Consider the following 12925-nt stretch of genomic DNA (forward strand, 5'->3'; position numbering starts at 1 on the left):
AAGACTCAGTCTGGAAAGAGCTACATAGATTAAGATGATGATTTTTAATGTCAAGTTAACTTTACTTGGCTGTCTTGTTGCAACTAAAATATATTATATGCTGAGCCCCTGGTTCCCCTCCCCTCTCCCAAATCCACTGCTTGGTCCATGTCACCCTCATCTACAGTCTTTGCATCTTCATAGATCCATTTCTCTTCTTACCAACCTCCAACCTATACATCACCCATTGCTGCTGGTCTTTCAACCACAACATCATTAAGCGTTCTTCCTTCCTCTGCTCTGTAAAGACTGTCATACATAATTTAGTTACTTCTCATCATTCTCCATTTTGGTCAACTCTCACAGTCCCCTCTGCAATAAATTCAGGATCCTGCTTGCTGCAAACACATTACCCTCAGTGTTCCTGCATTTCACTGAAAGTCTCTCATCTTATTAGATGACATCATTCATAATACAGGAAACCCTCCTGATTCATGGTTTCACAACCTGAGGTTTCAATTATTCTACACACACAGTGAACCCAGGCAGCCCAGGAGGGAGAAAAAATGCCTTCCTTGGTTATCTTGCTCATTAACACCCTGTAACTCCAAGTGTGACTGTAGGTGTTAGAGGTCTCCTGTTAATACCTTGCATTTTGGTTTATAATTGAAGATCTTCCTCCACCCACCGCAGACACAGGGGCTCACTATTTTCAGCCACATCAAGTGTGAGGAGGTTTCACACGCGGTGAACACAATCAGCTGTTTGAAGGATTATGGCCACGGGCTTTGGCTTGGTGCCTCTATTTACAGGCCTGTGGGTTATCTATGTCTGATCTGTAGCACAATCCGGAATATATTTCAGTACCTTGAAGGTGGTGGATCCAGGTTAAAAGGCAGCCTCAGATGGGGCTTTGATGGCATTCATAGATGTCGGCTCTATCAAGACACTGCTCACCACTTCTCAGCTACCCAGAAAAGGAGGTGATTCGCAACCCAGAAACAGAGGCAGGAAGTGAGAAAAGTCACCGATCCAGGGGCATCAAGTTTGTCATGGGAAAAGGGCACCTGCCTTGGCGTCTAACGAGACTGTGACCTCCAATTCCACTTCTTACCATGTGATCTTCGAGAGTCTTTTGTTTCCTCATCTGTAAAATCAACATTCATGCATTTGATCATTTTTAAGTAATTCTCTATGCATTAGGTGAAGTGAAAGTCACTCAGTCATGTCCGACTCTTTGCAACCCCCTGGACTCTACAGTCCATGGAATTCTCCAGGCCAGAATGCTGGAGTGGATAGCTGTTCCCCTTCTCCAGGGAACTTTCCCAACCCAGGGATCAAACCCAAGTCTCCCGCATTGCAGGCAGATTCTTTACCAGCTGAGCCACCGGGAAAGCCCAAGAATATTGGAGTGGGTAGCCCATCCCTTCTCCAGGGGATCTTCCCAACCCAGGAATCAAACCAGGGTCTCCTGTATTGCAGGCAGATTCTTTACCAGCTGAGCCACAGGGGAAGCCCATGCATTAAGTGCTGTGACTCTCAATGACAAACAAGATAAACCCATTCTTGCCTTCACAGAGCTTACCCGCCACCCCCCAAAATAAATACTAAATAAATGACTCTCGTTGCTGGCTCAGTTAATGCAACAAATGCTATTATTAGGTAACATGCCCATCGGAATATTTTTGTTCTTTATCCAGTCATTGTCAGGACCAAAAACTTCTTTCCATAGCTCAACCACAACCCTTAGACACAAAGGACCACTAGAGAGAGCTGTTTAACCCTCAAGTAAGGGGATGCGTGGACCAGAAGAGAAGTCAATGTAAATTATAGGAAATTAAAATTAAGTATATGCTCTTGTCAATATATACATTTGTATACATGTGTTAGAGCAGGAAGTCGGTTGTTCTTGGTTAATGAAAGGCAGCCAGACTGCAAACTGACTTCAAGATTCCTAAACAAGATGTGGGTTTATGAGTTGAGGTCCCCAATTATTTTTATCATGACAGAGCTTCAGAATGATAACAAAGATCAGTGAAGAAGTGTTAACTTGTCATGTGCACAAAGCTGGGTGCTTTGCTATTGTGTATCAATAAATGTTTGTGGACTAAATAAAGGAATTTTGTTGTTTTGTTTGGTCACTTAGTCATGTCTGATTCTTTGCGACCCCCTGGACAGTAGCCAGGCTCCTCTGTCCATGGGATTCACCAGGCAAGAATACTGGAGTGGGTTGCCATTTCCTTTTCCAAAGGATCTTTCCGACCCAGGGATCAAACCCATGTCTCCTGTACTGGCAGGCAGATTCTTTGCCACTGAGCCAGAGTGGGTAGCTGTTCCCTTCTCCAGGGGATCTTCTCAACCCAGGGATTGAACCCAGGTCTCCCACATTGCAGGTGGATTCTTTACCACCTGAGCCACCAGGGAAGCCCAAGAATACTGGAGTGGGTAGCCTATCCCTTCCCTTCTCCAGATCTTCCCAACCCAGGAATCAAACCGGGTCTCCTGCTTTGCAGGCTGTTTCTTTGCCAGCTGAGCTACCAGGGACGCCCACTGAACCACCAGGGAAGCCTAAATAAAGGAATTAATAGGCAATAATTGTTTTATGCCAAACTTTTCGGCGCATCCATCCCATGTGTCAAGAGAAGTATTCCTTGAGACTATCCAGGAGGTCCAGCGACTAAGACTCCAAGATCCCAACACAGGGGCCCCAAGTTCAATTGCTGGTCAGGGAACTAGACCCCACATGCCTCGAGTCAGAATTCGCATGCTGCAACTAAAGATCCCACGTGTTGCCACTAAGACCCGGAGCAGCCTACATAAATAAATATTTTAAAAGGAAAGGAAGGAAATGAGGAGGGTTTTGTCGCAACCCTGGGAGCACAGGAAGATTTAGTAGCTTAAAGAAAGAAGGGGAAGTCTTCCTCTGTAAACTCTTATTATACGCCTCTATCTGCTTCCTTTTTCTCCTTGTGCTTGATGGACCTGGAAAGACATTAATAAGTAAGACCCTGGAGCAAGTGGCTGAGGAGCCAAGGGGGCGTTGAGTTGTTTTCAAGACTTGAAGTATCTTAGTCTTAGGATCCGAGTCTTGGCCTTTAAGTAACCAGCCATCTCCAGGGCCAGAGCTGCAGGCAGCTGGGAGGCTGTCTGTAGCATATCAGTTCTCCCCACGACTTGCTTTTCCTTCACAGAGCTGCACTTGCAGCCTCTTTCACACATAACTGGTTGAAGTTGATGGAAATTACATGTCTTATCACTTCTTAAAAGAAAAAAATATATAGAAAATGTAAATCTAAAAGAAACGGGCAATTTTCTGGTACCACTTTATATTTCTGTGTAAGTTACCAAGTGCCAGTCATCCTTACTTTTATAAAATTCAAATTTGTCGAGCAGCACGCAGGCTTTCAATGTTGTACAAGAAAAGATAATGCTTCATGTGAAACAGTCACTTATGTTAGTTCTGCAGACGTGCCTGCCTACCAAAAGAGAATTTAGCAGATTGCTGGTTTGGGAAAAATATTAATGACCTCATTAAATGATCCCCTCAGCTCTGGGGTCATCATGGAAAGGTAATCAACAAGGTATTACAGTTCTGGATGCAGAAATCTTTACTGACATCAAAGTCACCACTCATTTTGTAGTGTGTTTTTAACTGATGTAACAAGGTGAGTGCCCAGGAATCAGCATAAATGAGAGGCCCTGTTAAACTGTACTGGGAAGTTAATGGCTATCATAATCTGCTTGGAGTGTTGTGCCTTCCATCAGCTCACCAGATCGCTCACTAGGGGTAAACGTCTAAAATGAAAGCAAGAATCAAACTAATGTTTTAGTACTGCAGTTCACCTGTTCTTCAGTCGCTAATTCTCGTCTCACTCTTTGGCATCCCAAGGACTGTAGCCCACCAGGCTCCTCTGTCCATGGGGTTTCCCAGGCAAGAATACTGGAGTGGGTTGCCATTTCCTTCTCCAGGGGATCTTCCCCACCCAGGGAGCAAACTCGAGTCTCCCGCATTGGTGGGGGATTGTTTACCTCTGAGCCACCAGAACAGCCCATTGCAGCTCCCTCCGTGTGTGTGTAGTGAGGGTAACATCTGTGGTCTTGCTAATGACAGCAACAGTCAAGGCCATGAGGTGAAAAGTCAGCTTCTACAGGCATGAACCAGCAAAATAGAGCAGGAAGCCTCTCCTGTCTGAGTCGCTACTGACACTGTTCACAGTAAGAAATTCTAAGCTTGGATGCAGGAGGTGATGGAGAACAACGTGGCAATGACAAGGTCACGCCCCTTTGGGATCAGCCTCTGTCTGTTGCAGCTTGTGACTGACAACCCAGAGATGATGCCCAGTGCCAGCCACGGAGCATTCCGAGACACTCTGCTAATCATGCTATCTTCGAATTAGCCCTGGGTTGAGTTAAATATCCACCGAAAGGAGTGGAAGGATCCTCGTGAAATCATCCTTATGAGAACAGGAGAGATTTAATAGTTTGGTGGTTACAGTAACCACTAGCCTGCTAGAAAAATCAATATCTCAGCAGTGTTAGAATCACACCAAGGGGTCCTGGAGCCGAGCCCTGTCACTGAAGAAGAAACTCGGATTCATTAGAGCAGGAAGTCAGGATGTGCAGGCAGATCAAGCACAAATACAACCTGGGCTCTTTTGTCCACAAATTCAAGAAGATGCTCTTCTTTCAGGATCCAAGTTTTTTTTTTTTTTTTTTGAAAAGCACAGAATTTACAAAGCTGAAAGTGACCTCAACAATCACCGAGTCCAGCCCCTTCTCTTTACAGATGAGGAAATAGAGGCCCAGAAAGATGACTTGGCTTGCTCCCATTCACCCAGCTGACCTGGTGAGATTTCCTCCAGGCGTCACAAGGCCCGTCCCCAGTGTTAGAGCCTATGAACAAAAGCACACAGCTCTTCATTTAGAGCCTCGAAGGAAGGCACTCTGCTCAGCCTTCCAGGAGCATAGAGAAAGCGGAATCAGTTTCTCCCAACTCGGCGCCTGAGAGAAGGTAAAACCACATGATGGGTAACCAACTTTCAATGGTTAGGTTGCAATGTAAGGTGATGATCAAAAAGGTGTCCAGGGGACTTCCCCAGCGGTCCAAGGGTAACGGCTACACATCCTAACTCAGGAAGCACAGGTTTGATCCCCGGTCAGGGAAACTAAGATCCCACATTCCGCACAGCATGGCTAGGGGGGAAGAAAAAAACAATTTGCGTGAGCTGTCCAGAGTAGAACACGATTTGGTGTGTGTCTTCTACAGAAAAATAGCCTTTTCTGCCCACCCGGGAAGTAGTTTATAGACAGAGTTACCCCTGCTCTCTTTGTCATCACTGCCAGTAGATACAATATTCTGTTTATAACCCAGTTCCTTTTTCGGAAGGAGGGCAAAATACACCAGATGCAAAGGATGAGAGCCTGCGACATAATAAGGATCACACACATCTCAACCATCAGTACCAGAAGTTGCCCAAACTGTAGCCATTCACAACCTGGGGACAAGATCCCATCTCAGGGAATCGTCTTGTGTTTCTGCGTGAGTTGCTCAGTCGTGTCAGACTCTGTGTGACCCTATGGACTGTAGACAGCCAGGCTCCTCTGTCCATGGGATTCTCCAAGCAAGAATACTGGAGTGGGTTGCCACTCCCTTCTCCAGGGGATCTTCCCGACCCAAGGATCGAACCTGGGTCTCCAGCATTGCAGGCAGATTCTTTCCAATCTGAGCCACTAGACCTGTGCTTAAGCCCAGATAAGGAAGACTGCATGCCCTCTTCTTGTATTCACTGAATATTAACTGTTACTATGTCCCTAACATATTCACAGCCCCCTCCCTCCGAAACCATGGACTTTCAAACAAATAAGTATACAACACACATATACAAGGTCTTTCCGCTTTGTTCTATTTAATTCAAGCCTTGTTGAAATCCCAGGGATAACATTGCTTTTTTAGATAGAGTCCCACTATCTTTGCACCTATACAAAAAGCATCGTATGAAATACATAAATAAGAGCAGGCAGGGAGCACATCCTCGCGGATTGGAGAAGATGCCTGGATCTGGCTTGGAGGCTGATAGCTTAAAAAACTAAGTCTGGCTGCTGGAAACCAACAATATCTCCACAATAATGCAGAGACCCCCAATGTAAACTCGTTATCTTTGCCTTCCACTCCTTTATGTTTTTGTATGCATGTCTCCCTGTGAGACCCAGAGGAATTCCCTTTCTTGAAAGTCTTTGTTAATAGCCTATTCGCTCCCTTGCTATTCTCACGCAACATCACAAATGCTATGTGCTGGCAAAAGGTGAGATAGCAAGTTTACATTTTAGAGTGTAATTTCACTATGAAGCAATTCGTTTTGTTTGTAACAGCCTGCCACTGTTCCAGCCAGATGCAGTACGCCAGGCTCTGGGACAGAGGAAAGAACTTGATTTTCTAAAAATGGGGGCAAATTCTATCACTGATTTCAGTGGCACATTAAGCCGGTTAGTACTAGACAGAACCAACATTTCACATGCAGACATATTCTCTACTTGAAAGTCAAGTGTCCTTCAAAAGACGGAGAAATTATTTGGGATTTCTGAAAACATCAAAGGAATCCCCCGCAAACCATCCCCATAAACGCCTCGATCAGTTTAGCAATCAGGGCCAGAGCCGATGGCTTTGATTTCTCTTTGATGCAAACCATAATACAGGATGGAATGGCTTTGGGAAATGCTCATAAGCAGTGGTCAGGAAAGTGGATTTTTCTATGTTACCAGCCAGACCCCCACGCTGATGGGCTGAAGCCCAGTTGATGGTTGGCATTATTCATTCACAATGCACACGACAAAGCTCTTCCCCCGCCTGCTTCATCCAAACAGAATCACATCCTCCTGCTGTATATACAGAGATTGCAGCAGTAACCGAGATGCTTGAAGAGTTTTTTCACCGCGTATGCCTTTAGAGGTACACATTTGGCTCAGCAGAAGCTAAACATTTTTAAGAGCACAGTAAGAAATAGGCCAGAAAACATCAAAGCTTTATAGCTTTTGAGAAAACTTGATGGTCTTGCTGGTACAACTCCCTGTGATATGGTTCAGTTGTAATAACAATAGAAACTGTATCAGTGCAAACTGCTGATGAAACATCAGAAAATGTAGCCAAGGGTCTTTTAAACCCATTTAAGAACTGTTCTTTTGAACTGCGCATCTTAGCCTTGGAAAACCTCTTCGAGATTTTAAGCAGGGCTCTGGATGGACTGCAGAGTGAGAACCTGAAATTATCTCGTGCACTGGAATCAATATCAAGCGGTATTTTCTCTTTGAGAGAAATTCAACCCGACAGAAAAGAGAAGGAGCCGTAAGGAAACCGGGACCCTGGCTAAACACTTGCCTTAGAAAATACTCTGTAAAGCAGTCCAAATGAGGTGATGTCACCAGAAGCAGAAAACCACAGTGACAGAATCAAATGTGATCTGGACTTCAGAATACTTCATTATCACTACCACAGGTCACTAAACTTCACACCACGCATCCATCAGCCTGGATAGCCATTTGGAAGCCGCCGCTGGTAGCTAGATGGCGCAGTGAGCAACCACACACCCCGCGATCGCAGGCGAGCAGGGTTCAAACGGAGGCCTGGGTGCTCAGGCCCAGGTTTGTTAGTCTCAAAGTGCTCTCTAGTGGCCAGAGGAACAGAAAATTATCTGACACTTGGAAAGCACTTCGGGGGATGATTGAGAACTAGGGAGAGGTCTTGGGACCAGCAGGGTGGAGACGCTCTCTAATGCAGTCTGCATCTCCTGGGTCTGGAGTGTTAGCCGCTCAGGCGCATCCGACTCTTTGCGACCCCATGGACTGTAGCCCCCCAGGCTCCTCTATCCTGGGTCTGTGGGAACCTTTTATGAGCAAACTTGCCATTTCCAACCACTGTGTTGCTACCTGTAAAACACCGATAAATCATTACGCTCAGCAGTGTAATTTCTATACTGTGTGCTAGAGGCTTATCAAATTCATAGGGGGAAGCACTTGTAGGGGGCTCATTAGTGAAAGCTATGTCGAAACAGAATACAAAGTACATTGAGCTTGTCCATTTATCTGACTGGGCCAGTGCTCTCTGCTCTGCTTCATAAGCCAGAGTCATTGCGCTCTGCTTCGTAAGCGTAAGTCACTGTTTTAGGGAATGCGAAGAGGTTAGGCGTCAGGCTTGGCTGAAAGAAAATCGTTTCTCAGCACCTGTATATTCCAAGCACAGTCCCATATTTTATCTCTGTGTGCATGCTCAGTTGTTCCGTTGTGTCTGACTCTTTGCGACCCCATGGACTGTAGCCTGCCAGGTTCCTCTGCCCGTGGAATTTCCCAGGCAAGAGTACTGGAGCGTATTGCATTTCCTCCTCCAGGGGATCTTCCCAACCCAAGGATCAAACCCAAGTCTCCTGTGTCTCTTGCATCGGCAGGTGGATTCCTTACCACTAGCATCTTTGTTTAATCCTCACAAAGACTCCTCTGATGGAGGAATCACTGTCTGGATTTTTCTTTTTTCCAGAGATAAGGTGGAGGTTGACAAACTTTTCCTAGAAAGGACCAGTGAGTATATATTTCAGGCTTTGAGGGCCACCTGGCCTCTGTCACCTCTGTGTATCCACTGGACTCTGCAGTTACAGCGTGAATACAGTCAAGGACGATAGACAAACAAATGGGAGAGGCTGTATCCCAAAAAAACTTTATTTGTGGGCACTGAAATGTGTCTCCAAATACTGTTCTTCTTCTGGTTTGGTTTCAGCCATTTAACGATGTAAAAACCATTCCTGTCTCATGAGCCATACAAAAATAGGTAACAAAGCCGTACAAAAACAGTGGGCTGTAGTGGCCACCAGCCAGAGTTTGCTGAGTCCTGCGATAAGAAAACTGAATCTCAGTCCACAATTCTGTAAGTGGTGGCATCGGCAGTCAAGCCAGCCTGACTGTGGTCCCGGCTGAATTGTGCGTCACAAGCTGGGCCTTCATTTCTAGTACATCAGACCTCCTCCCGCTCCTGCTTTCAGCATCGGAGTAGATTTGGTTTTTGTTTGTTACGAAAGAGAAAATTCAAAAGAGAACTTCTCCAGAAAGAGCCAAGACAAAGACAGGGGAAAAGAAAACAAGCATTGAAGGTAGGCAATTAAGCATTAAGAGTGACGCACAGCGCCCTTCCTGGAAGACCAAGACGTTGTGGAGATTTCTAAATCAGGTGGAAGGCACAGCCCTTGAATTCAAAAGACTTGGTATCATAGAAGGAGCATATGAGGAAATCATCAAAACACATTTTAAAATTTGCATGTGTCTATACAATCACCTTTAGCTGGAGGGCAATACACATGACAAGAGGGGCTGCTAGGAGATAGCCCTCCCAGAAGCCCAGGCCTCCTACTTTCAAAAGTGTCAGGCGGGTCTTCCCTGGTAGCCCAGGAGCTAAGCCTCTGAGCTCCCAATGCAGAAAGCCCTGGTTCAATTTCAGGTCAGGGAAATACAGCCCACAAGCCACAACTAAGTTCTCACGCTGCAACTAAGATCCAGAGCAGACAAAAAAAAAAAAAGAAGCATGTCAGGCATTAACTCACTTGTAGTCTGAAGAATTTCAAGTCACAATACCCAGGCACATACACACAAAAATTTCTTATCTTTTCTAGAGTTTAGATTTAACTTTTACTTTGGGCTATAATGTTGTCTAGCAAAAGAAATGTAGACTTGGTCTTTTCAGGTTTAAAATCATACGTAAATAAGTAAGACAATCACACTTTATCAGCACAAGGGTAGAGAAATGTGTTACTGGAACAGAAAAGAGAATCCATAAACAAGCTCACTTATGAACGGAGACTTTATAAATTACCATGTTAGCAACTGCAGAGCAGGGGGTGGGGTGGGGGTGGGGTGGAAATCCATAGTACCAGAATAGTTGGAGGCCCATATGGACAAAATTAAAACTTGACCACTACCAAACATGAACACAAAAATTAATTCCAGGTGGACTGCAGATCCAAATGTGAAAAGTAAACAATAAAACTTGGAGATCAGTGCTGTCCAAGAGAACTTTCTATGATGGTGGAATGTTCTATAATTCTGCACTGCCCAATACATTAGCCACTAGTTACGTGTGCTTATTGAGCCCCTGAAATGTGGCTAGTGCAACTGAGAAACTGTCTTTTAAATTAAATTAAATTTTAGTTAATTTAAGTTTGAAAAGTGAAAGTGAAAGTCACTCAGTTATGTCTGACTCTTTGCGTCCCCATGGCTTATACAGCCCATGGAATTCTCCAGGCCAGAATACTGGACTGGGTAGCCTTTACCTTCTCCAGGGGATCTTCCCAACCCAGGGATCAAACCCAGGTCTCCCACGTTGCAGGCAGATTCTTTATCAGCTGAGCTGTAAATGGCCAGTGGCTTCCCAGGTGGCGTTAGTGGGAAAAGAACATGCCTGCCAATGCGGGAGATAAAAGAGATCCAGGTTAGTTCCCTGGGTGGGGAAGATCCCTTGGAGGAGGGCATGGCAACCCATTCCAGTATTCTTGCCAAGGACAGAGGAGCCTGGTGGGGTTCATAGGGTCTCAAGAGTCAGACATGACTGAAACGACCTAGCATGCATGCACGTCACACATGGCCAGTGGCTACTGCAACATCGGCACAGATTTGGAGGAAAATTCAAGATAATACTTTCCTGACCATGGGTCAGGATGGTTTGCCATTCGGTGGCAAACCACTTCAGTATTCTTGCCTTGAGAACCCCATGAACAGTATGAAAAGGCAAAATGATAGGATACTGAAAGAGGAACTCCCCAGGTCAGTAGGTGCCCAATATGCTACTGGAGATCAGTGGAGAAATAACTCCAGAAAGAATGAAGGGATGGAGCCAAAGCAAAAACAATACCCAGTTGTGGATGTGACTGGTGATAGAAGCAAGGTCCGATGCTGTAAAGAGTAATACTGCATAGGAACCTGGAATGTTAGGTCCACGAATCAAGGCAAATTGGAAGTGGTTAAACAGGAGATGGCAAGAGTGAATGTCAACATTCTAGGAATCAGCAAACTAAAATGGTCTGGAATGGGTGAATTTAACTCAGATGACCATTAATATCTACTACTGTGGGCAGGAATCCCTCAGAAGAAATGGAGTAGCCATCATGGTCATCAAAAGAGTCTGAAATGCAGTACATGGATGCAATCTCAAAAACGACAGAATGATCTCTGTTCGTCTCCAAGGCAAACCATTCAATATCACGGCGATCCAAGCCTATGCCCAACCAGTAATGCTGAAGAAGCTGAAGTTAAATGGTTCTATGAAGACCTACAAGACCTTTTAGAACTAACACCAAAAAAAGATGTCCTTTTCATTATAGGGGACTGGAATGCAAAAGTAGAAAGTCAAGAAACACCTGGAGTGACAGACAGATTTGGCCTTGGAGTACGGAATGAAGCAGGGCAAAGGCTAATAGAGTTTTGCCAAGACAACGCACTGGTCATAGCAAACACCCTCTTCCAACAACACAAGAGAAGACTCTACACATGGATATCACCAGATGGTCAACACCAAAATCAGATTGATTATATTCTTTGCAGCCAAAGATGGAGAGGCTCTATACAGTCAGCAAAAACAAGACCGGGAGCTGACTGTGGCTCAGAACATGAACTCTTTATTGCCAAATTCAGAGTTAAATTGAAGAAAATGGGGAAAACCCATAGACCATTCAGGTATGACCTAAATCAAATCTCTTATGATTATACAGTGGAAGTGAGAAATAGATTTAAAGGACTAGATCTGATAGACAGAGTGCCTGATGAACTATGGACAGAGGTTTGTGACATTGTACAGGAGACAGGGATCAAGACCATCCCCAAGAAAAAGAAATGCAAAGAAGCAAAATGACACCCGTGGTGGATTCAAGTCAATGTATGGCAAAACCAATACAGTATTGTAAAGTAAAATAAAGTAAAAATTAAAAAAAAATTTTTAAAAAAGCAAAATGGCTGTCTGAGGAGGCCTTACAAATGGCTGTGAAAAGAAGAGAAGCAAAAAGCAAAGGAGAAAAGGAAAGATATAAGTGTCTGAATGCAGAGTTCCAAAGAATAGCAAGGAAATATAAGAAAGCCTTCCTTAGCAATCAATGCAAAGAAATGGAGAACAACAGAATGGGAAAGACGAGAGATCTCTTCAAGAAAATTAGAGATACCAAGGGAACATTCCATGCAAAGATGAGCTTGATAAAGGATGGAAATGGTATAAACCTAACAGAAGCAGAAGATATTAAGAAGAGGTGGCAAGAATACACAGAAGAACTGTACAAAAAAGAGCTTCACATCCCAGATAATCATGATGGCGTGATCACTCACCTAGAACCAGACATCCTGGAATGTGAAGTCAAGTGGGCCTTAGATAGTGGAGGTGATAGAATTCCAGTTTAGCTGTTTCAAATCTTGAAAGATGATGCTGTGAAAGTACTGCACTCAATATGCCAGCAAATTTGGAAAACTCAGCAGCGCCACAGGACTGGAAAAGGTCAGTTTTCACTCCAATCCCAAAGAAAAGCAATGCCAAAGAACGCCCAAACTACCACACAATTCCACTCACCTCAGACGCTAGTAAAAGTAATGCTCAAAATTCTCCAAGCCAGGCTTCAGCAATATGTGAACCGTGAACTTCCAGATGTTCAAGCTGGTTTTAGAAAAGGCAGAGGAACCAGAGATCAAATTGCCAACATCCACTGGATCATCGATAAAGCAAGAGTTGCAGAAAAACATCTATTTCTGCTTTATTCACTATGCCAAAGCCTTTGACTATGTGGATCACAAGAAACTGGAAAATTCTGAAAGAGATGGGAATCCTAGATCACCTGACCTGCCTTTTGAGAAACCTGTATGCAGGTCAGGAAGCAACAGTTAGAACTGGACATGGAACAACAGACTGGTTCCAAATAGGAAGAGGAGTACATCAAGG

At 44.5% G+C, this 12925-nt stretch overlaps 1 long non-coding RNA gene across 1 annotated transcript in view; it reads right to left on the reverse strand.

Moving 5' to 3' along the window:
* Positions 1-5861: 5861 nt before the first annotated feature.
* LOC105605137 (uncharacterized) overlaps positions 5862-12925 on the reverse strand; it is a 46172-nt gene continuing 39108 nt past the window's right edge. The window contains exon 8 of the long non-coding RNA XR_009598608.1: positions 5862-7899. This is a non-coding gene — a long non-coding RNA (uncharacterized LOC105605137). The remainder of the gene's footprint in view (positions 7900-12925) is intronic.

This window comes from Ovis aries, chromosome 26 (genome assembly GCF_016772045.2).
Source record: "Ovis aries strain OAR_USU_Benz2616 breed Rambouillet chromosome 26, ARS-UI_Ramb_v3.0, whole genome shotgun sequence".
NCBI classification, from domain to species: Eukaryota; Metazoa; Chordata; class Mammalia; order Artiodactyla; family Bovidae; genus Ovis; species Ovis aries.